The sequence below is a fragment of the Fringilla coelebs genome, assembly GCF_963513975.1.
Source record: "Fringilla coelebs genome assembly, chromosome: 1".
Lineage (NCBI taxonomy): Eukaryota > Metazoa > Chordata > Aves > Passeriformes > Fringillidae > Fringilla > Fringilla coelebs.
In genome coordinates, this window is record NC_140028.1 from 117,297,316 (window position 1) to 117,323,211 (window position 25,896).

General features: G+C 37.2%; 1 protein-coding gene across 1 annotated transcript in view; it reads left to right on the forward strand.

The window, feature by feature from the left end:
• Nucleotides 1–25,896, forward strand: part of TBC1D5 (TBC1 domain family member 5) — a 316,725-nt gene that overhangs the window by 27,790 nt on the left and 263,039 nt on the right. The window contains exon 2 of the mRNA XM_084207646.1: nucleotides 866–927. The gene's annotated coding sequence lies outside the window, so the exon portion shown is untranslated. The remainder of the gene's footprint in view (nucleotides 1–865; nucleotides 928–25,896) is intronic.

The window sequence follows — 25,896 nt, forward strand, 5'->3', positions numbered from 1 at the left end:
ATGCTTTTAAATGCTCAAATACAGCAGCACCATCAGCAATTTGAGATACTGCTTCCAAAAACAACACTGTACACTGACTTCCTTTGAAACAAGGAGCAAACAACCATGCATATATACAACATATAACTTCAGGTTTGATGTTTTCCTTCAATTTTGTAGTCCATACAGAGCTAAAGAATCCATGTCAGTAGGATGGTTTGTAAAACTGTCTTGCTCTTCTCTGTATGTAACGTGTGTTATGGAAGAAAGCAAATAAACCTTTTTGACAGAACAGATAAAAGTTGGTAGCATGATTATGCTTGTAGCACATTTCTTCAACTGCTGTATTTACAGAGTACCACTTTGAAGAAAGCTGTGGTGACTGTCAATATTATTCATTATAATAAATGGAGACTGAAAATTGATTGAGGAGAAGAGTGGATTTTGACCTTTGTGGTACCAATGTTGGCGTTGGAGTGCAGTATTCTAATTAAATTGTGAATGTACTTAGATAGTGGATATTAAATGATCTCACTGTATTCTTTCAAGGACTATGAACTTCCAAAATCAAGGATAACATTAGATGTCAGCCAAGTATTTTGTCCTTCTCGTGGTTTGTCTTTACATCTGAATTAGTGCCAGTTTGCACAGATTGTGTGTCAGCTTAAATACAAGAAACAGGCCTCAGTCTGCTTGAACTCGTTCCACCAAAGACTTCTAAAAACTTTCGGTAGTCTGCAAACTGTAATGGTTGTTTCACATTAAGTTGCTTTGTAGAATTATAAAACAGCTTTTCTTGTGCTTTCAAATAAAATGTTGTCATCTGCTAATGAATGAGATACCATCTGTAATAATTAAGGTTATTCTACTTGTTTTTCCCCTGCAGCAAAACTTCTAAAGGTTTGCAGAAGACAATAAGAGAACCACCAAGAAGGCTATTGCAGTATTGTAAGTACTGCACCCAGGAAAAAAAAAAAGAAATATGTGATTTAAGAATGTTGTAAAGAGATTTTCATTTTTTGGGGGGAAAAATGAGCTACATAAAGGGATTACATGTAAAGTACAGAGCAGGATGTATTGTAGCAATCATGTTAATAATTTACAAGGGAAAAACTGCACTCTTGTAAAATCTAAAATTGTATCCTTGTGCAGTGTAATCAGGAATTCACCAATAGCAGTGAAAAATATTTCTCTATCCACCAAAGATTGATCTAGTTTATATACATTTGTTTATTTAAAACTATCAGAATTTAGAAAATCATTGTAGTTTTGTAGGTTTGTCATTTGTTTTAGTGACTTATTGTTTAGGTTATTTTGCAGAATTATTTATTTGCTGATTTATTTATGTATTTCATTATTTATTTATTTGATTATTTAGTAAATTATTTATCTGATGAATTATTAATACATCTTCATGACATGCTTTAAATTATTTATAACTTAATTTTGAGTTTATTGCTTTTCGACGCTGCATTGTTACTGACTAGTTTTGATTTTTTTTTTCTTAGTTCTTGAAAATTAAAGTACTAGCTCTAAGGCAAAAGTATATTCTTTGCAGAATCCATAGATGGTTTTCAATGAAGTAATTTACCATGTAGATACTAATTTTGTTTAGTTTTATATTTCTTAATACCACTTTTCTACTTACTTAGCTTTTGCTTCTATGATTTCATAGGTGTGTCAAGATCAAATGAGTGACCTTTAAGGGGCAAAGATAAATGTCTGCTTTAACTGTGAAGAAACAAAGCAGTTTTATTTCCCCTTAATAAGTATTCTTTAATTATTCTTCAAGTTAACATATATTTTTGTCCCAGTAAAATGAATGTTTTTAAAATGAGGCTTTTGATGTTTGAACTAATACATTTAACTTTTAATAAGAAAATAAAATATTCACATTAGTAACCCATATGGAGAACTCTTTTTCAGTGGCAAGGTTTTAAATACATGGGGAAGAATGGTGGTATCTTTAAATGACACATGCAGAAGGAGATACATGTTGAGGGAAGGAATGTGGATAGTAAGGAGTTTTTTTTCTCCCAGTGTTTTTTGAATGCATAGGAATTTATAAGCTCTTCAAATTTAACATGCCTGTGTTATTGTACAGAAACTACTTTCTGGTTCTGTGATCACAAAGAATCGTTTCTAGTGCACAACATCGTGTGAAACCTGTTTTTGAGTTCCTTTCCTCTCCTAATCAAAAAGGTCTGAAATCTCATCTTTACTCCACAGGGGCTTGAGTGACTGTATAAGGACATTGTAAGGGGCCAATTTCAGGCTTAGGTGTGGGCATCACCTCAACAGAGTTTAAAACTGGTGCCTGGGATCAGAATTTGACTTGTAGTCACTGCTGACTGGTGAGCTTTTCAGGACCAGTGAGCCACCTTGTTCCTGAAGTTGCTTATTTATTTGGCCTCAGGTCCCAGCGAGTACCTCATGCAGTCCGAAAGCACCTTGCAGGACTGACAGCCCCGTTTCAGAGCTGTAATGAATAGGGCAAAGCAGCAGTTCCTCTGCAGAAGTGCCGTGTGCATAATGTGGCCTTTATTCTATGTTTAGTGCTTGAAATGAATTACTATATACTTTAAAGTTTTAACACAGCATGGAAAGGCTGCATTGTACATTTCAAGTTTCAGTGCTGTTGAAATACAGTAGAAATGGCCTCTGTAGACAGGTTTCACTATAGAACTTAAATTATGCATGTGTATATCCAAATTCCTTATTTTGAAATATTGAATGTATGAATATTTAATTTGTATCTTGCTTTAGTATCTTCATATGCTTGCCTTAAAGGAAGCTGTTTCCTTTGATTTATATACATGGATAAAAATGTGTGTACAGTATGTATCAATAGTTTTTCTCTCTGTGGTGTTAGATGAACAGCTTTAGATAATGATAGCTACTGATTTTTATTCTGCAGCTTACTACCATTGTATAAAACGTAAATTTGCTGTATTTGTTCTATTAATCTTACTTGAATTTCAAATTCATTTGCTTTCCAGAAATATTTTCTTAATTACATGCGTTAAGAAAAGTCAAGTATGTTGCGGATCTTAATGATGCAGTATTTTTGGTCTGTGCACAGTAACAAAGCTCTGAATATTATTATTTGGGGCAGAGTTCCAATCTGAAATTTACATTTCTTCTTATTTGAATGTTTTCACTGAAGCTGAGAACTCCAAGGGAGTTCCTCAACATATCCTAGTTTATGCGATATGCTCTCTGAAATTTAGTACCCTCTTATTTCCTTTTGTAAATGAGGTCTTATTGTTGAATAAGACCTATTATAAGCAGCTAGAAAGGTAAGTGCTGTCAGTGCATTCTGCCACCAGTTTCTTGAAGTATGAAACACTCCCTGAAAGACGTGCTACTACTGTTATGGGATAATATAATGCAGCTTATGTGTTGGCACTGAGAGTAGCTACTTCATAATGATGACAAGTGAAAGTACAGCCAAAGGTCACATTAAACAAGAGATTTCTTTCACACCTCATCCATTTTCTGGATGTGGTATGAAAATAGCTTTGTTCCTTATACTTAAGTATTTTTAACAAGGAAGTTATCGTGAAGTGATTTTTTATGCCGAGTATATTACTTTGTTCGTGTTTTAAGAGATAGACTATGGAATTATATAGCATGCTAAATTGATGCCACAAAAATGTTTGAAATTAGCTTAAATTTTGGTGTAGTTAGACAACACAAGCAGTATTTCATCTCGCTACATTTTTTAGTTTGCAGATTTGTTTAAATACATAGCTTTAAGTTCTAGAAAAGGAGCTACTGATGTGTGTTGTGGTTTAACCTAGTTGGTAACCAAGTAACTTGGTAACTTTGTAGCCCCTCATTCACTCCCCTCTCTGCCATGGTGGGATGAGGAGTAGAATTGGAAAACAATAAAACCCATGAGATATTGAAATAATAAGTGAAAGAAAGTAAAATACAATAATAATAGTAGTGAGAAGACAGAAAGCAGTGAGGAGGAATAAAACCCAAGAAAAGCGATTTAAAAAAAATTGCTCACCACCTGCTGACTGTCCCCCAGCTTGTATCTGTCCTTGAGCAGTGATTGGCTTCTTCTGGTCACCTCCCCCCAGTTTATATACTGGCCATGATGTTCTGTGGTGTGGAATATCCCTGTGGCCAGTTTGGATCAGCTTTTCTGGCTGTGCTGCCTCTCAGCTTCTTGTGCACCTCCACACTGGCAGAGCAGAGACATTGGAAAGTCCTTTGACTTAGACTAAGCACTGTTTAACAACAGCAAAAACATGAGTGTATTACCAACATTATTCTCATCCTAAATCCAAAACACAGCTCTGTACTGTCTCCTGAGGAAGACAATGAACTCTATTGCAACCAAAACCAGGGCACCGTGCAGAGTGGTATTTATTCTGATGTTGCATGACCATGGGTTTATTCTTTTTTGTATCTTTTAAAAAGAAAGTTTTTTTTTTCTCTGAATAAGAGTCTGTTCAGAAATAGGAAAAGAGTCAACCTGTCTATGTTGACAGTTTCTTAGCTCTGCTTTGATGAGATTCTACCACTATTGTTACTAGATAATTTCTGCTGAAATGGTGAACCAGTGTGCTAAAATAAGGCAACATTTTAGAAAAAATTATTAGTAAGTATTAGATAATGAACATAAAGCTGACTTGTTTCATCGAGTGTTGAACAGTTAGGAGATATTGGTTGGGAAGCCTAAATCTGGTATATTATTGGTAGGTATATTTCTGTTCTAATCTAACTCCATAGAAATTGCAGAAGCCATATTAAGCTCTTCTTCAATTTGTTTCATACAGATAAAAGAATTTGCATCTCATGACTCACATATTTCCTGTTGTATCTTTAATACAGCCATTTTTAGTATTTTTCTTGCCTCTTTCCTCTATTGGTATGCTTAGAGAGTCTGTGTGTAGGAGCTTGTTATTTCACCCGTGAGGCAAGGAGGAGTTCAAATCAATAGCAGTGTGTTGTTGACACTAAATGATGTTTCTTCTTGCCACAATAAGACTTGATTTTGTCATCCTAATGATGCTAGCTTGCTTCACAGAATAGGGATCAGCACTCTCTCAAATCAAACTTTATAAGTTTAAAAAGAAGGAAATACTAGAAAAATAATCTAGTATTTGTGACCAAACATATGTGTTGGCTTTGTAAAATGAATATGCAAGTTCTGTTTCATTTTATAGAGTAGCTGCTTTTTGGGGCATTTCTTGGAGGTCTGTATTAAGGGATTATAGGATTGATCAGAGCTGACATTGATGAAAGTCTCATATTTTAAAAAGAGATCTTGCAGACATTATTTAAAATATAAGTTCACATGAAATATGGATCTTAGTAAGACCTTGGCTGAAAAAAACTAACAAAACAAGAAGCCTCAAGCTAGTAGAAATTCTTTGTGTTTCACAGAAAAATCTCTGCAGCACTGCCTAGAAAGAGAATGTCTGGAAGAGGGAATAGGTACAATCAGCAAGACATTACCTGGTCTAGTCCATGATTGCACTCTACAGTATGGTTCAAAAGGAAATAGCAGTTGTTTCTAATTCAAACTAAGAATTACATAGGGAGGCTGCAGCTATAGGAGGATGAGAATTTGAGAGAAATGGTGCAACCATAGTAAGAAATATAATGATGGTAGGAATTTCCAGGCTTAATATTGATAGAAACAGTGGGTTATTAAGAGCACAGAGTCTTTTGTGTTGGACATCTGAAAGCAATTAGAAAGTTGAATAATTCTATTATATTATCAAAATATCTGCTTACAGCAATATTTGTGCATTTATTTACATAGTTTTCATGGTAGGAAAGATGTTACTTTTTTATCTGAAAGAACTTTAAAAGGTATGTCTGCATGATTAAACATTCACATTGTAAATTGCTCTGTTTGCACTGTTATTGTTTTATATTTTTATGCAAAACATGGCTTCTTAGTTGTTCTCAGTGTAAACTGCAATCTAATATTTTTTGATTTTACAATATCTCCCTTTCTCACTTCTTCTATAGGATATTCATAAAGTCACCTGACATAAACTGTCCATATATTGTGGTGTATTTCTGGTAGAGGAAATGCCTTCTATTTTGCAGGCAGTAAAATAAATCCTCATGAGAACTACAGTAACTAGTTATATTTTAGTAATGGTAGTGAATATTATATAAACTTTAAGCAATATTTAAAGTGGGGAGTTTTTTATTTATGTTAACTGTGGGGAATGGGTAGCACCTAAGAGATAACTAGCAACTTGAGAAACATAGCTTGTTGAATTTATCAGCCTCAGATCCCAAATGTTTTTGCTGATTCTGTTTTGTACTGAAATATGTTTTAATGAATTTGGTGATGTCTAGATAAGGAGCACTGTGCAAGTTTGTCTGTACTGACAAGACACATCTACCTTGGGTGCAACTTAGTAGCAGTGTGGTAGTAGCCAGAGTATCATAATCTTGTTCATTCTGTCTCCAGTGCTGAGAGAAGCTAAAAATCATTTTTTCTAGTGTAACTGCCCCTTATTTGCATGAAGTTAGCATGCTTGTAGAATACCACCAGCGTACCTTGTCCTGCCCTTTCTAGGTATAATATCTTACCATATGCATTAAGATGCCCACCAGAAAGAGACTCTAACATCTTACTGGCAATACAGCGAAGAGTCAAGAAATTCAGTGCAGAAGGCTATGCCCTGTGTAGTGACTTTACTGAAATAGGTTTTTCCTTTTCAGCTGAAATTCTGGTCTTGTAAACATTCAAGTATAACTTACAACAAGCTGATAGTAGCACTGAAGATGATGAATATATTCTCTACAGCATTATATTTAGTAAACATTAATTTTAGGCTATTTCTTTATCCCAGGCGCTTGCATTTGACATATGGTTATAGATTTAACATTCCTTACTCTGTTGTGAGGATAAGCAAACATTAAAAACATCCCTTACAGTAGTTACAAAACCAGCAAAAATATTAAGTCTGAAAAGCTTTATTATTCTTTCTTTCTTGATTGTTGTTTATATTGATTCTCATGTTTCTGTGTGTTAGAGTATGTGTCTAGTTAGTACCATGTTTCAGTTGACCAGAATTTTAAAAGATCCAAGGCATCTGGGACAATCCCATTTAACTATATTTATCTCAATTCCAACATTTCATACAAAAGGTTTTGGATTAGTACTACAAAATTTAACTTTTGTATAATAAGCTTCAGCATGAAATTCATATGATTTAAACTTTTCCATTCATTTTTTTACTTTTTTCTGTTTTTATACAGTTCATTTTCTATACAGTTTGTTTTTGTTTCGCTGCTAGGAAACTCCTTGCCCTGGTGTAGCTAAGATATATTTTTTTAGTTGGTTCAAAAGATAATTTTCTTAACATTGTCTTTCCCAGTTTCGGAACAGTTTTGTTTGCCTTGCCTATGCCTACTTGTTCTTAATAAATACCTGTACTACCTGGGAACGAAAAGCTTGGAATTAAGAAGTTTATTTTGGTAACAACCTCAAAAAAAATTAAATATTTTGTTTCTCTTTAATCAACTAAAAAAAGTGCTATTCTTAAAACACTTTCTTAGAGAGAGCCTTTATTGTATGCACGTGCATGCTATACATTCTTGGAACAATTAGTAAAACTACAGGCACATCTGAAGGCATATTTTGCATTTTTAGTGAAACATATTTTGAATAACTAGCTGATCTATGGAGTAGAGTTGTCCATTGATTCTAAAGATATTTTTTTCTGTGCTCAGACAAATCAAGATGGTAATCATTTATAATTTCTTGCCTTCATGAAAAGGAGTGATGAATAATATGATTGGAAGGAATGCATGAGTCATGAAATGGTGAGCTGGGCAATCATGGAAAAATTAACTTTAAAAATTCCCTTTTGCTTACCAGTATCTGTAATGTGAGTTCAGTTTTTCTGTAACATAATCCAGAAATTACAATGGTAGAGGTTTTAATAAAAGCCTTGGGTGGATAAAGAACTCCCCTAAGTTGAACTGAACATTGCTTGGTGGGTTATAAAAAGGAATTTTTTAACTCTCATCTAAAAGTGGTTGTGGATACAGTGATCAGAGGACACTCGCTATTCTTACCCCTGTTTGAATGTGAAAATAAAATGTCTTAAAATATACTGCAGTTAATATGGAATGAATATAGACAGTCTTCAAAGTATCTGCACTATTATGAAACAGCTTTTAAGAGAGCTGTTAAAATATTGATAACTTGGTAGAGCACTTCAAAAACTCTTTCTTATATATCAGAGGAAAATCTGTGTAGCCAGTCCACATCTGAACTTTTTTGTGAGATATACACAGAAGAGAAGTTTTGTTACTAAATAAATGGTTCAATTTGTCATAGCTCCACCCCCAAAAAAAAAAATCCATCTTGTTTTCAGTTTTTCTCCTATACTAAAATCATCAAGGAGGTATTGAATAATTGCACAGCAGAATCAAACACCAACTCTGAGTCCTGGGCAAGACTCTCATAACCAGCTGTTGTTCTCCCTGCAGTGACCTGGGCTAGGCAGCCTAGCATCTGCCTCTGTTTTCTTTTCAGTGACCCAAGCCAGATTTCTTTAAAGTCTATTGCTGATATTTTCCCTACAGTCATTCATGCTAATTTCTTTTACAGGCTACAGCTGTTTTTGAAAGATCTTTTCCCTTTTTCTTTTCTGACTTCTTTCTGTAAATTTAAAGCGGTGATTTTTTAAAATTACTGGGTAATCTTGACCATAGGACTGTTCTGGTTGTCTTGCTTTAAGGTATATGTCAGCGCTGTAGAAAAAGGGTAAATTAGCTTTACTTTCCAAAGGAAGGTTCATTCTGGTCCTTATGGAAAAAGAATCCTGATCTTGAACTGAGTTCATTACAGTCATTTAACTTGAAAGAATCAAGGTGAATGTGTTGGTGGTGGCTTGGGACAGAGCAGAGCTCAGAAAAATTCAGAAGCAAAAAGGTAGATATTTTGCTCTGTGAACCAACAGTATGAAAAGATTGTGTGGCCAAATGCTCTAAATGAGAAGAAGGGGCTATTAATGATATAAAACTGTTAATTATGGGATTAAGCTGACCTCAGAAAGGCAATATTGCTAAATAGCTAAATGCAAACCAATAAAGTGTAAGTTTGCAATTTTGGAGGAGATGTGGTTCAGCTTTCACAGTTGTTGCTAATGGAAATTATGGAAAACATTTTAAAAGTACTAGTTTTTTTTAAAGTAAAAGAACCCAGAAGATTAGTGGTTCTCTTCTTTCTTTTTTTTTTTCCCTGTAAAGCATTAGAATCTTTAAGTAGGTTCTTAAAGTAGGAAACGGAGGTTTCTGGTTCTTTGCATATTTGTTTTAGGAGAGGTCATGAACCTTGCTTTCAGTTTGCAAAATCAAAATTACTTTGGCAACTTCAGTTTATGTGGGCAAGTGAATCAAAAAAATACTCTGGTCACTACTGAGGGAGTAAATTTTGTTTTTGCTGAAAATGCAAATAATATGGATAACATGAGCATTTTATCCTTTCTAGATCAATATTAAGTGCTTTTTCAGCTACCTTTGTTCTGGGACAGATTGGTTAGTTACTGTTTGAATAAATGCTTCTCTGCAGTCTAAACTGAAGCATAATAATGATGACTCTTTGGGAGAACCACTTCAGGTACTGAAGAAAGTAGCCTTGCAAAGCCCCTTCCCTAGCCATGTGTTTTCACCACTTTTATGCAGTCTGCTGCTTGTGCATGCAGGCGTTCTTTTGCTATGTTAGTTTTAAACTTTTTTAATTTTCTGATCTTACTACATTAGTGCTAGTTCAAGGAAGGAGTGAAAAAAAGGCAGTTGAAGGTGGTAGGAGGCAGTCATAAAGCAAGACTCAGACCCAGTTCTTAGGAATGGTGAGAACAATTCATGAAATGAATTGCTGCCAGATTCATGAAATGCACTGCCAGATTCATGAAAAACACATTAATTGCTTACTGTCTCTTTAAATTTCTCTGTCTGTATTTTACAACAGCAGGAGCGCAAATTATGTGTTTTACTACTTTACTCATTTCTACTGTTGTTGATCTTCTTCAGAAAGTACAACATTGTTTTTAAGACTTCTTGACACCAGAAAAAATAATGCAGAAAAAAAGCCTGTATTGTTGGAAAAAAAATTAGTTGTTTGGCTCAATATGATACGGCTTTTCTTAAGTAAGTTCCCTGTGATGCATTGTTTCCTCAGTGTTCCAAAGTTGTCTTAAGGTAAAAATGCATGCGTAATTTATAAGGCTCAGTTGACGTCCTGTGTACAGGAATTGAAATTTTATCTTGCAAAATTTCTCATATGCACCTCTATTAATTCTTCCATCTTGTAAGTCTTTGGTTTTCAACATTTACCTGAATTTTTCCCTACAAAACATTTCTTTCCAGTTCTTCTGCTGTTCTGGTACAAACATGAATGAATGTTCAAACCCTCTGTTTTCAAAACTCATGCTCTGGTTAAATTCAAGATATGTGTCAATGGTATGAATATGTCTATTTTGATGTCAAAGAAATATTTTTATGCAATTATTTCATTAAGATCATGCTATCAAGTACAGTGTTTTGTTCACATGATGCTTTCTGAGCCTTAAAAAACAACAGAAAAATAATATGCTTGACAATATTTGAAAATGTGTATATATATTTTTAATGCTAGTGTTGTATAAAAACAACTTGAGCAAAACCTTTTATGCTTTCCCATAAATCAAATTACAGATTGACATAATATTTAAGGTCAGAAGACTCTATTAGAGATCATCTAGTGCAACCTCTTATCTCTGTGCAGGGTCATTTAGAGCAGGTTCTTAAGGAGATTGTCTCGTTGGGTTTTGACTATCTGCAAAGGTAGAGACTTCACAACTGTTCTGGACAACCTGTTCCAGTCTTTGATTATATTATAAGTAAAAGAAGTTCTTTGTATTTTTAAATTAGTTTCCTTGTATTTGTATCCATTAACTTTTGTCTGTTGACTGGTTGCCATTTAAATGAATTAGGCTCAATTTTCTGCACTCCTTCCTATCAGAAGTGTCTAGAAATAGATACAAGCCCGTGAGCATTCTCCCCTATGGGCTGAACATTCCCAGCTCTCTCAATATCTGCTCGTATTTCATGTGCTTCTAACCCTTAATCACCTTTCAGACCCTCTTCTGCTTGCACTGCAGTTAGTCCATGTCTTTCTTGTACTGGGGAGCCCAAAACTGTATTGAGTACTCCAGAAGGATATCGCCAAAGCTGTCTAAAGAGGAAAAATCACCTCCATTGACTTTCCAGTAAAACACCTTCTAATGATCTTTACCTCTTTTGCTGTGAGTACTCATGGTTGGCTCATGTTCAGTATTGTGTCCTCTAGATTGCTTGGATTCTTTTCTGCAAAGATCTGCAGATCCTTGACTCTCAGCCTGTAGTGTGGCACATGGTGTAATTTTTATTGCTGATTTATGTGAGGCTGACCAGCTTGTAAATCCATGAATTCTCCTTTGTGCTATTCTTCAATAGAAGAATAGAGTGGTGGCATTTTGTTTGCTGATGTCCTTGGGACCCTGCTGTGATCTCTACACCCCTTCACATATGACTTCAGCCCAGTTTGTGTGTCTCTGTTTCCATCTCTTGTATGATTTGTTCTTGTATTTGAGTTCTGCCAGCTGCTGCTTGTTCAGCCATTTAGGTCTTCTACCACATTTGCTCATTTTCATGGTTTTTGGCATGTACTGTTCTTAAGGTTGAAGGAGGACCTCCCTGACAATTAAGTTTTCCTGGACCCTTCTCTCTATAACCATCTGCCATGCGATTCTTCCAAGCAGATCCCTGAACAGGTCAGAGTCCCCTCTGCTGAAGTCTGGGGTTATGATCCTGCTTTTTTCTTTCTTACCTCCTCTCAGCGTGCAGAATTCCACCATCTTGTGCTAACTGCAGCTAAGGTTGTCTCCAGCTCTATATCCTTAATCTGTTATTCTTTGTGTGTAAGTATGGGATCCAACTAAAAGTCGTCCCCTCAATAGCTGCTTAATAATTTGTGCCATGAACTTGTGGTCCACACACTTCAGAAAACCTCTGGATTGCTTGATTCATGCTATGTTCTTCCTTTAACTGGGCAAGGTAGAACTGCACAAGGCGAATCAGGTCCTGCAAATGTGAGGGGAGTTGTAGGGAGTGTTACCCAAGGGACTGTTCCACTGAGAGATTTGATTGGTAAAGGTAAGAAAAAATAGTGCCTTTTCAAAAGGGAGGAAGGGAGAATATATGGAGTAAGTTAAAAGAATAATTACTTGCTTAATTCATATTAGGAATTTATCTGATTAGGTAGAAAGGATTTGGGGATTTATTTTTTACCCAAATACTGTATATGAAGCAAAAGATTAGTGAATATTTTGCTAAATAGCTCAGAAAATTGCAACTAAATATTTTGCATTTGCTCATGCATTATTAACATTGCTTCTGTGAAAACATGATCATCCTCACTATTTCTTTTTGACAGCAAATTCCACAAAAATTTCTGCTAACATTATTGAATACATGGAAGGAAGACTGGAGGAGGAAGGGGTCACATAGTAGGATTGTCATAGGCCCCGTGATGCAAGGTTCCATTTTCTGATATTCAGTCTTTTCCAGCCTTTTACATTACATTTTTAAAATATATTGATGTTAGAACCACAACTGAATTTTAATGATATATCTTTTTTCCTTTTGAAGTTTTTGGAATTGAACAGTTAAAGCATATTAGAGACCTCGTGTTTGAACGTATTTGAGCTTTGGAGGTTGCAATGTTCTAGTTTTCTTACATTGTTCTCAAGTAGATAGTGCGCCCATAATCTTAATAATTTAAGAACAGCAAACACACAGCTGAAGTGCATTCCATTCATTCAGATAAGAGGCGTTACTTGTTCCATATGGTTGTGTCTACCAACCTGTTAGCTAAAACGTGATTAGAAGTTGAGTTGCTTTCTTTCGTGCTGCCTTTGTTATGCTGATTATGAGAGTATGTTGCTCCCTAAGTCTGGGCATTTCGTTACATAGAGAGTGATTTTTCACTGCAAAATTACTGTGGCTTTTATTTGTTGTATGAAGTAGCAAAATGAAGTGGTTTGTGTGATGCTTGTTTGTGCAGAATGCAGAAAAGATCATAGCATATGCTGGTTTTGGTATATATGTCTAGCTGCCTTATTTCATGGATGGGCTGGATATCCCCCAATATGTGGACAATGTGAACAAGGCCTGCTTCTACTACTAAATGATAAACCTTCTTTACTCAAATCACAGAATGAGCCGGGCTGGAAGGGGCCACAGTGGGTCATCTGGTCCAATCTTGCTGCTCCAGCAGAGTTATTCTGGGGCATGACACATCCAGATGGTTTTTGAATATCTCCAGTGAGGGAGACTCAACAACCTCTGTGTTCCAGTGTCTGGTCACTCACACAGTGAAGTTCTTCCTCATGTTCAAGTGGAACTTCCTGTGCATCAGTTTCTGCACATTGCGTCTCTGTCCTATTGCTCAGCACCACTGAACAGAGCCTGGCTCCATCCCCTTGACACCCTCTCTTCAGATACTTATACATATTAATGAGGTCTGCTCTCTGCCATCTCTTCTTGAGGCTGAACAGGCCCAACTCTTTCATCCTTTTCTTATTACAAAAATTCTCCAGTCCCTGAATCATCTTTGCCACCTTCTGCTGGACCCACCCCAGGGGCTCCATGTCTTTTTTTTTTTACTGAGAGGAGTCCAGAACTGGACACAGACCTTCAGGTGCGACCTCACCAGAGCTTAGTAGAGGGGCAGGATCACCTCCCTTGCTCTGCTGACAGTTCTTTTTCTAATGAACATCAGATTCCCTTGGCCTTCTTGGGGAAACTGCTGGCTCATGGACAGTTTGCTGTCCACCCTGTCCACCAGGATCCCCGGGTATTCTTCTGCAGAGCTGCTTTCCAGCAGGTTGGCCCACAGCCTGTGCTGTTGCATGGGGTTATTCCTCCCCAGGTGCAGGAGCCTTCATTTGTCTTTCTTCAGTTTTAGAAGGTTCTTCCCTTCCCATCTCTCCAGCCTATTCAGGTCCTTCTGAAGGGCTGCACAGCCCTCTGGAATATTGGCCTCTTCTCCCAACTCTGTGTCATCAGTGATCTTGCTGGGGAGGCATCTGCCCCTTCATCCAAGTCATTGATGAACAAGTTAAACCATACTGGGGCCAGTACTGAACCTTGTGGAGCACCAGCAGTGACAGGCCTCCCACTGAACTCTGTGCCAGTGATTACAACCTCTGGCTCAGCCAGTTCTCAATCCACCCCACTGTTGACTCATCCAGTCCACTCTTCCTGAGTTTGCCCATGAGGATATTGTGAGAGACAGTGTCAAAAGCCTTGCTGAAGTCAAAGTGGAAAATAGTCACTGCTCTCCTCTCATCCACCCAGGTATTTGTTTCACTACAGAAGGCAGTCAGGTTGGTCAAGCATGACTTGCCTTCAGTGAATCCACTCTGACTACTGCTGATCACTTCTTGCCATCCATGTGGGTAAAGATGGCCTCCAAAAGGAAGTGCCCCATCACCTTTCCAGGGATTGAGGTGAGGCTGACTGGCCAGTAGTTCCCTGGGTCCTCCTTCTTGCAGTTTTTGAAGACCAGGGTGTCATTTTCTTTCTTCCAGCTTTCAGGCACCTCTCCTGATGGTCAGGACCTTTCAGAGATGACCATGAGCAGCCTAGCTGTGGTGTTCTCTAGCTCTCTTAGCACTTCTGGATGCATCCTGCCAGGGCCCATGGACTTGTTGATGTCACATTTAGCTACTTGTTCTCTAACCCAGTTCTCTTTGACCAATGGAAAGCCTTCCTTCCAACATTCCTTTACCCTGGTCCCTTGGGTCAGAGATTCCCAAGGTCTGGTCTGTCAGTGAAACCAAGGCTGCCCCCAACTTTCCCATCACCAATAAGGCATTCCCTATTAGTATAAGGCTGATCAGCCAGCACACCATTCTTTGTGCGATCCTCTACTACCTGTCTCACACAGTTGTCATCAGTGCTTTTCCAGGAACCTCCTAGACTGTCAGGAGCCCTAAACAACACATTTCCAAGACTGAAACACATGCTTTACTGTGTTCCTTCTCCAGCATACCTCAGGGTGGTTTAAGACCCTCACAAGAACCAGGGCCTGTACCTTTGAGGCTGCCTCTAGAAGGCTTCGTCCACTTCCTTGTCCTGATCAGGTGTCCTGTAACAAACATCCACAGCAGTGTCACCTGTGCTAGTCTGCCCTTTTATCTTAACCCATAAGCTCTCAACTCACTCATCATCCATCCCAAGACAGAAGTGAATGCATTCCATGTGTTGTCTCACATAGAGGGCAACTTCACCATAGCACCTTCCTGATCTCCTAAACAGCATGTAGTCCATCATGACAACATTCCAGTCAGGAGCTCTCCTACCACATCACTGTAATCTCATTGAGACCAAAGCCCTGTGATTGCACACAGGTCTCTTATTTGTCCAGTTTGTTTCCCATACTGCTTGCATTGCTTTACAGCACTTTATAGAAAGTATTTGATCATGTCAATATCCTAGTGGGGGTGAAAAGGGATGCCCTCCTGTCCTGTGTTGTGGTTGTGGCTTTAGGTTCTTAAACCTCCTTTTGCTACTTTGGTGGTTGCTATAGGTTTCCCTTCTCACACCTCATGTCTGTCAAGCCTGGCTATGTCCCTCTTCAAATCTAGTTTAAAGGTTTTTCAGTAAACCCTGATTCCTTAGCTAAAGTCTGAGCTAATGTCATTCTCCCCTATGTAGTATCACTTCCTATCTAATCTCAATTTCTTTCATCTATTTCAGTCATTGAGGATGATCACTATGTGTGGAAAGAAAAACAGACTTTACAGGAAAATGGACCTAAAAGTCTGAGCAGCGATAATGAATTTTTTGGCTTGAAAATTAGTTTTTTACACATTGGTGGTTTAACTGGGCTGACCAGCTGAGTGATTTGAATATTAAAACTAAAAATAAAATAAAAGTAGCCTCCTTCAAAACAAGGGGGAAAAGGGGCCATTTTTGCAATTTTTTTGTCAAGTATTTCTAAGTTGATGTAGTTGACTTTCTTTGATGAAACCCCTGGGAGTGAATTTTTTGGGTTTGGGTTGTGTGTTTATTTTCTTTTCCCCAGAGTGTTCTGCAGGTTTCAAACCTTTCTTACAATTAATTCAATGTCTCAGAGGTTAGGTCAACGTCTAGGGATAGTTCAGATACTGGATTTTAACCTTAACTTAGGTCAAAAAGTTACCAGGTGCTTAATAGCTTGCATGGGTTTCAACAGACATTGTAGAGCTCTCCTTACCCTTTTCTTAAATAAAATTCTCTCTCATGTGTTTCAGTCTTGGAAATGTATCGTTTAGGGCACCTATTCAGAAATGTACTCAACAGGATTCATAACATTCATACCTTGAACGTTACTGTGTTTTTGTAATAGTGGACAGAAAATGGTTTATGATAGCTCGGGTTGAAATGCAGCTCTGGAGAATCTTGGAGGTTGAGCCTATGCTTTCTGCCAAAATGGTAATGATGGATGCACTGTTGATTTGTATACCTTCAGAAAGTGTTGCTGTGGGAATCAGGAGATGACAAGTTCAGTTCTTAACTCACCACCACATACGCTCTGTGGCCCCTCTCTGCCTCACTTCCTTTTGATAAAGTGGAAATGACAGATTTACTGAATGGCAAATACAGATAAAACTGAGTGTTTCTTTCTTCTTCCTCAAGGTTTTGTCAGAATGTACAAATAGCTGTGATGAAAAAAAGTGAGGAAAGGAAACTAGATTGATGGAGGTGAAAAATCACACCAAGAGTGACTGAGGAAATCTGTGAACCTATGCCTTAGGTGAGGATGTTTTGTCAAAACTGACATTTGCCAACATGATACTTCTTTCGGGATAAATACAAATATGAATTTACCCAGTACTCGCTTAGGAACATTTCTTTAAAGCAGGGTTATTGGCTGTAGATAGATCCAGAACTGATAGGAGCATGAAGAAATGCAGTTAGTTTCTTATATGCTGAAAACCGTGTATGAGAATTTCTTGTACACTTTGTATTCTTCTAGAGGCAGCAAAGATTTCAGTTAAACTTTTTAATTGTGTATATTAAGGCTGATTTATTCTCCTCCTTGGGCTTGATCCTTCTCACCCCCATTTTTTAATCTCAGACAATTTTTTATTTAACCTTTGACGAAAGACTACTTAAAACAATACTAAATCATTTTTGTGTGAGAGAGGTTATTTTGAGAGTCTACTATCATATCAATAGCTATAATTGCATTTTAATCAGTAAAAGATCAAATATTGAATACTTTTTCTTGCCAGAATTACCTCAGCCTCTGATTAGCCTATTATTTTCTGTGACCAGCTGTCACTTCCAAACACTTTCACCTAAGAGTATGGAGAGACTCCACAGATTTTTATGGTGGGCCTTTTTTGGTTTGGGTTTGTTTGGTTTTTTATGAGTAATTTTTCTCCAAGTCAAAAAGTCCTTGAACTTGTTCAAGATAGATGCCATAACTAGTTGGCATCAAAAGTTAAAAAACAGCTTCCTGGATCTGTTCATTTATAGGACCCATGTTTATACTCTATAAGGATCAGGCAGGTTAATTTGTAAATTTTTATAATTTATTTTTCAACAGTAAATGCTTTCTTATAAATCTAGATAACTGACTGCAATGGCTAATGACTTTTGGCTTAATGATTTGGTGCTGGGATCAAGTGTATTTTTGTCTTTGGTAGGCTTCCCAGAGTACTTTCCCTCTGTCTACTAAGACCTAAGGTTTTTGGCCCAGCTTGCGAGGAAAGCGTAGATACCAATACCTGGCCTGTGATTTAGTTTCTCCAACTTTTGCTTTATTTACAGTATTGCATTTAAAAAAATATTTTGTTTTGTTTTAGAACATCATCTGTCAGAGTGACAAAATTACTCAGCCCTTGTAACAGTGTCATTCTCTTGAAAACTTTCTGAAGTTGACTTCAGCTTGTGCATGGTTGGTTGCAGAAGATTTTGCATTTTAAATGAAGAAAGGAAATACCCTACTACAGAGTAAAACTGGGAGTACAGATTTTACAGTCTCACTAAAAAGGACAATTGAGATTTGAGAAATACATAGGATAATTGCTTTTAAATAAATTATTGAACATTTCCTGTGTTTGTGAAAATTTTTTGTGTTGTTAAAAGCAGTGTGAAAACATTTTTATGTCAGCGATTTTGGACTGTACTTTTTTCTGTATTGAGATTAATGTTGAGAAAAAGGGTAAGGCATTTTTGTTATGGCCAATTTATTTTATTTCAGACTGTATTATGATTTGGTGAAAGCCCTATTGATTAGTCTTCATAGCTTTACAGAGCTTTTCTTGTAAGCACTTAAAAGTTTGAGTTTTCTCAGTCCCATAGGACAGAAAGAAATCTGTTAATACCATGAAATTCTTCTTCTGTATGTTTCCAACAGCTTGAAGCCTCCTCTTGGAATGCACAATATTAGCACATTAATGTTATTAACCCCTTTAGTACAAAATGGTTTTGGAAGCAAAAATATTTTTGTATCTTCAAAGTCTAGGTTGTTTCTTCTATGTCAGTACAGTTTCTTAAAGCTGAAAAATGTGTTGCTGTGCAACAAACAGATGCTGCTATAACAATGCAATACATTATGTACCAAAAATGATCTTGGTTTTAATCATAGATGCTGATTTAATGAGAGAAGACTATCTTACATCAAAAATGGATTTAGGGTGTGATTTTGTTTTCTCTATGTTTTCTCTACATAATTAATAGAAATATGGTACCTTATATATTCTCTTTTAAATTTGAAAATGTACTTTGGTTTTATGCCATTTTTTACTTCTGTTTTCTAATTCTGCCTTGTACAATACTCTTTTTTTTTAATTCCATTTTTTGTGATATGAACACAAGGGCATTAGTAAATCTTGTATCTTTTGTGTATTTCTTCAGACAGTATTGCCTTTTTACAGAATCATTATATTCATGTTTAATCCTTTCATTTTGCACACATCTCCTTTTTCATGTATTTTCTAAATGTTTCCTTTCCAGTGTTTTCATCCTGCATTTACCATGTGGGACATGTAAGATGTTTGTCTGTAAGTAATGTTAGTTTATGGATCAGGAAAACAATGCTCATCAATATCTTCAGACACTATCAGTACTTTATATCTTGAGAACACGCCTGACCCCCTGGGAGCATTTCATTGTTGATATCTCATCAGTTTAGCTTTCATTTTATTCTGCAGATATTTTGTAACTTAACTTTAGTTGCTAGCTCTAATCCCTTCTATCACCAATACAAATTTTGATTGACAATTTTACTTTTAGATAAAGTCAGATAATACGATACTTGGGGGGAAAAAAGTCTTCATATTGTGTTTTTAATTCCACTGAACCCAACAGAGTTAAATGTAGTTTGGATGCACAGGGAAGAATTAATGATTGGAAGATACAGAGTTGGTAAATTATTTATTCTGGCCCTGAGGAAGCTGAAAAGCTGAGTGAAAGACTAATAAATCATTTGTGGTAGTGCTGGTTGTCACTTCCAATTATTTTAGACGGTTTTGTGATAAACTGCAGCACCTGCTAGATATCCCTGCACCATCCCTTGATGCTTGCAGTGCAGCTTGTTCAGTCGATTATCAAAGGCATATTTGTCTAAAGTTTCCTCAGGTTGGAAAGAGAATTACTTTTCTCAGTCACCCCTTCCCCCATTTGTTAAGTTCCTTTTTCATTGCATGCATGTAATAGGCAAAATCAATGATATATGTAGAATTTTATTGACATAATGTACATCCAGGTATGGTTGATGAAACCACTGAGGAACAGGATGAGGGGTGATGTGTCTGTGAGTGTAAATGTACCTTTGAAAAGCTTGCTTGCTTTCATCTTTCTGAATAGCAGTTGTTTCTAAGGTATGAAAACTAGTCCTCTGTTTCTCTTGTCCTCTCGTTTTGAGGATTGTGTTGCAGCTGGTGCTGAAGTTACAGAGGAGATGGACTTGAATATCACTTGCTCTTGTTACTTGCTAAACTTTTCTACCGCTTTTGTCCAAAAGGTCTTAGTTTAAAATCATGATTACATGTACAGATCATACATGATCTGTATGCATGCAACATTTGCCTTAACGGTTTAAGGCAGAGAAAAGCAGTTGAAGGACTGGAGAAAAGATTTAGAAAGAACACTGGAGTGATTTTTAAAAAGGGAAAGAAGCAAACTGTTGGAAAGATTAAGGCTGTTGTTAGAGAAAAACTGAACATGAGATAAAAGGTGAAGAAATAAAGAACTGAGATGGGTTAGTGGAAAGCAGCTGTGTCTTTATACTACTTCACTGAGAATAGCTCTGTTAGTCATCATCTCATATAGCTACAGTCTGGACACCCTTTTCTCTGAGACAGAAGAACCAGGCCTACCCTGAAAATACTTGTCTTTTCAAACTGAGAAGGTGATAAAATATAATGCCATTCTATCTGCATTGCTTGCAAGATTCTAGATTGATCTCAGAAAAGAAAAAAGAGTTTCAGAAAGTTGAGCTCAAAGTTTACATTGAGTGTTGTCTGAAGGATGGGGAGGAGGGAGCTCCTCCTGATTGTTCAAGCACTTAACATGTTCTATTTCTGCTCATCTTGGGGAAAGAACTGCAAAGGTTTAAAATTGCATTTATATTAAAATAAACTAGAGTGCAAAGTAGTCAGCTTAAAGCTGTTGAGATTCTCTTTCATGATTCTGTTACTGGTGAACGAATGCATCTTAACACATAGTGATGAAAGACTTGCTTGTAGATGTTGAATGCTGTAACTTCACAGGGTAAATTTTCAGTGTCTTCTCAATTATCTTCCTAACCTCATCCATCCGTATAACACTGAATTCTGAATATTCAGGGTCAATATAACCTACAGCTCCAATCCTTAGAAGGTAAACAATTCAAGTTTTTAATATAGATTTCTGTTTTTCTGTTAGTGGGTCCCAGCTTAGAATTTAAAGTGAAATCTTTGTCATAGGAAGTGACGGTATTTTGACACAGTTCAAGAAAAATCAGAGAAGTGACCATGCTGACTAAAATCAAAATTAAAAGGGCTTTGTTTTCTTGTTTTAAATCTTGTTCAGACAGACTCATTTTTTTCATTGTGCTTTTGTAGATCAGGAAGGAATCAGATGAAAAATTCAAGCGCAGTCACCTTGTTTCCCCACATGACTTCAGCACAGAGAAAGATCTGCAGAATTTCAGCTCTAGATATGTGAACACATCGGTTCACAAATTTCACCAAGCAGAATCTAGGTGCCAGGAAAACATACAAAGCTCTGTCAAGGGGTACTTGCTGTCTGTGGGGCAGGATTTTTTGCTTTTTCCTGGAAGGTTATTTTATTCTATCAGTGTCTGTTACTTGCAGCCAATGGTGATAGTATAGAAATACAGGCTGTAGGAGCTGATTTATAATATTATAATTGTATTATTATTTGAGAGTATTTCTTTAAGCATAGTATATCTGATAGTAACAGAAAATCATTGGAATTATTCCTGCAGCTTGAATTAGCCATTTATTCATGATTTGAACATAAAGACTTAAATGGACATTAATCATAATTTTTTTACTTTTTTAATGTTCCCAAGGAAAGCTTGTGTCTGTAGTAAATTTGGTTATCAAAAAAAAGTTTTTTTACTGTAGTAGTTTTGTATTTATTTATTGCTAAACACAATTAGTACATTTCTACATTTTTAAAGTACTTATATTTACAAAGATATGTACCTATTGTTTACATGTACAAAATTAATGTTTTTAAAATTTTGCATGAAAATGAAACCCAGTTAATTTATTTTTAGGACTTTTCTAATTCCTGTTCAGTTCACACTGAGTTAAGTGCACAAAGATAGTGATATGTTGGGTTTTTAACATACACGTTAAAATTAGTAGGACAAAAAATATATTTTAAAATTAAAATGGATTTCTTTAATGAGATATTTATAATAAACTGAACTGGTAACTCCGCTTTAAAAAAGGTGAATTTTATTGTCAGAAAATCTTTTTATTCTGTTTTAAAATAGAACAAGTCTTTCTGCTTCTCCTGTTGTTCTACAGCATTCAAAGTTGTTGAACTCTCCCATCCAAAACCTTAAAAAAATCAGATAGGTTACTTAGAATCCATCTGAGAGGTTGTCACAGTCTATAAATGCTGAATAAGTAATTGAGCAGAATATTTCCAGGTTTTTGCCTGTTTTTTCCTTAAACATTTAGCAATGAGGCATAGGACAACCAGCGTGACTCAGACCACACACACTTCTAGTATCCTTTCTCCAGCCTGTCCAAGAAAAGATTCTTAGAAGGTTTGCTTAGGAGTTTGAGGAGTCTGTGACAATGTTTCCCACATACACTTCTCTGCATTTTGGAGATTGGGAAGCTTTTGCCAAGGAGAATAAGCAATGCTGGTTTTTTACCTGTCAACCTGAAGCTGTATTATTTGGGGCTTGTGAGTTTTTTGTGTGTATGTTATTTTTTGGTGGTGGTGTTGTTCATCGCCCATTTTTTTCTCTCCTCCAAAAATCAGGTCACTTTTTGATCCTCTATAAAATCTTAATGTCCCACAGCAAACAGTTCTGTAGCTTGACTTTTAACTAGGTACTAGAAGAAATAACTCCCTTTGTTTGTTTTGCAAGTACCACTTAGTAACTTTATTCACTTAGCCCATTCTCTAATTTTATGCCCTAAAATGGAAAAACAAACCAATGGTGAAGAACATCAGCCAGGCTGAAAGCAAAAAAAAAAAAAAGAAAAAGGGAGAGTGTATCAGCTTTGGAAGAAGGGGCAGGCAACTCAGGACTACAACAGTGTTGTGAGGGTATGAAGGGAGAAAGCAAGAAGAGTCAAAGCCAAACTAGAACTTAATATGGCCACTGCTATAAAAGAAAAAAAGTTTCTAAAAATACATAAGCAACAGAAGGAGGATTGAGGACAATCTCCATCCTTTATTGGATGTGGAGGAAATATAGTGACAAAGAAGAAGGAAAAGGCTGAGGTATCTTCTTTGCTTCAGTATTTAGAAGAAAGACCTGTTGTTCTCCAGGTTCTCAGCCCCCTAAGCTGGAAGACAGGAGCATGGACCAAAATGAAGTTTCCATACTCCAGGGAAAGTGTTCAGTGACCTGCTACACCATGTAGAAACACACAAGTCTGTGGCAATGGATGGGATCCACCCAAGGATAGTGAGGGAGCTGGCTGAAATGTTCATGAAGTGCTTTCAATTTACTAGAAGCTCTGGCTCACTGGGAATGTCCCAGTTGACTGCAGCTTTGCAGGCTGACAAAGTGAAGCCTGTCTACAAGAAGGGTCAAAAGGAGGATCTGGAGAACTAAAGGCTTGACCTCGGTGCTGGGGAAGATCATGGAACAGATCATCCTAAATGCGTGGCATGTACAGGAAAACTACATGATCAGGCCCAGCCAGCGTGGGTTTGTGAAAGGCAGATTCCTGTTTATCTAACCTGATGTCCTGTGATCTGGTGATCCATGGATCACCACTGGATGAGCGAAAGGCTGTGAATGTGGTTTACCTGGACATGAGTCATGGCTTGGCCACTGTTTCCCATAGTGTTCTCCTGGAGAAACTGGCTCCTCATAGCTTGGATGAATGTACTGTTTGCTGGGTAAAATGGATGGATGGATGGATGGATGGATGGATGGATGGATGGATGGATGGATGGATGGATGGATGGATGGATGGATGGATGGATGGATGGATGGATGAGCCCAGAGAGTGATGGTGAATGGAGTTACATCCAGCTGACAGCTAGTAACAAGAGGTGTTCTCCAGGGCTCAGGACTGAGACCAGCCCTGTTTAATATCTTCATCAATAATCTGGATGACATGATCAAGTGCACTTGCAGTCATTTCGCAGATGACACCAAGCTGGGGAAGAATGCTGGAGGGTAGGAAGCCTCTGCAGGGACGTCTAGACAGGCTTGATGGATGGCCGATGGTCTGAGGTTCAACAAGGCCAAGTGCTGAGTCCTGTCCTTGAGTCACATCATCCCCAGGCAGTGCTACAGGCTGAGGCAGAGTGGCTGGAAAGCTGCCCAGCAGAAAAGGACCTGGGGATGCTGGTTTACAGCAGCTGAACATGAGCCTGTGTGTGCCCAGGTGGCCAGAAAGGCCGCTGGCATCCTGGCCTGTATCAGCAGTAGTGTGGCCAGCAGGACCAGGGCAGTGATTGTTCCCCTGCACTCGGCACTGGTGAGGGTACATCTTGAGTCCTGTGTCCAGTTCTGGCCCCATGAGTGCCAGAAAGACGCTGAGGTGCTGGAGCATGTCTGTGTGCTAGAGCAGGGCTATGAAGTTGGTCTGGAGCACAAAGCTGATGAGCAGTAGAAGGAGCTGGGGTTATTTAGCCTTGAGAAAAGGCCTTGTGAGTTTATTGCTCTCTACAACTACCTGAAAGGATGGTTGTATCCAGGTGGAGGTGTCTCACTTCTCCCAGGGAACAAGCACTAGGACAAGAGGGAATGGCCTTGATGATCTTAAAGGTATTTTCCAACCTAAACATTTCTATGATTCTATTATTCTGTCTTCTTAGGATTGCTCTTTAATCATCTTACATGCTTGTACAGAAAAAAAATATGACATTAAAGAGCTTTCCTCCAACAAATAATTAGTAATCTGTCTTTGTGTACTGCACAATAGAATAATGTTGTTAAGGTAATCTGCATACTAAAGGCAGTGTAAAGTAAAGAACAGTATCCCTGTTTTCCTTAAAAAAAGATGAGTGTCAATTCCAAATTGCTGGTGAAAATGTTGATTTGTTGAATCAAACTGCATAAAGTGATTAAAATACTGATTTAATGACAATTGTATCACTTCTGTAAATATTTACATAGCACACTTTCTTCTCTAACAAAATTAATTTAGGAAGTATTCCCCAATATTCAATCATTTTTTTCTTTGCTGTTGAAAATAATGATAAACTATAGAGCTACTAAGCCTCACATCCTTACAGGGTATTTACTAGAAACTATTTTAAGAGTTGTGATAGGAGTATCTGGAAAAAATTCCAAAGATTGCTAGCCTTGATTCAGGCATGGGAAGTCATACATACCTAATATACTGAAATTCTTTGTTATGTTTCTGCCTTACGATTTAGGAAGGCTGCAGTGTATGCAGTGCAATCAGCTGTTCAAAGTAATTTTGGCTAACAAGCTACAGAGCACAGAAAATAGAACTGAGGAAAAAAAAAAAGATACAACCTTTTATCTTCTACATTAGACCAGTTTTCAAATCCATCCTCTCTGTCATTTAAAGCAGGTATCCAGAGAGCACAGTAAAGGTATTTGCCAATGAGAAGTTGTTCATGTGTGAAGATGATTGTCAGCTTTTTAGTGTTTGCGTCCTCTGGAACAGTGAGAAGTACATGTTATAAAAAGAGGTGTAAAGCTCTGTTAGTAATAGCAGGGAAGGCAGTAGGAATGTGGTGGCTGTTGGCAGACAAATCTAGTACTGAGGTGGACTAGGGGGCATCTTGCATCTCTGCTAAGGTCCAATGATCTCATCACCCATTGTAGTGTTTGGTGATGCTTCAGCTGTGCTGTGTTCTATCAGCCTGCTTCAAGGAAATAAGTGTTAACAAAAGAGAATCTTGTTTTATGCTAAGGGTTTAAAAAACTTTATATGTGTAGGAGAGCAAGAACAAGAAAAGCACTTTGGACTTAATTGATTATGGTGGTTGCTGCCTGGTAGGAATGTTCGTTTTGAGTTCTTGGACCAACCTCCAAGAAAGGTTTGTCCTTCATGTGGAAGAACTTTGTCTTTCTGATCACAGAAAATTTTCTTCCTGGGTACTGGAACTTCCTGGAACTCTGGGTAGTTATTTAACCGAAGTCAAGCAAGTACACAGAGAGAGCTCAAACCCAGAATTTTATGCCTTGATCCTGAAATATGCTGCAGCTGAGTG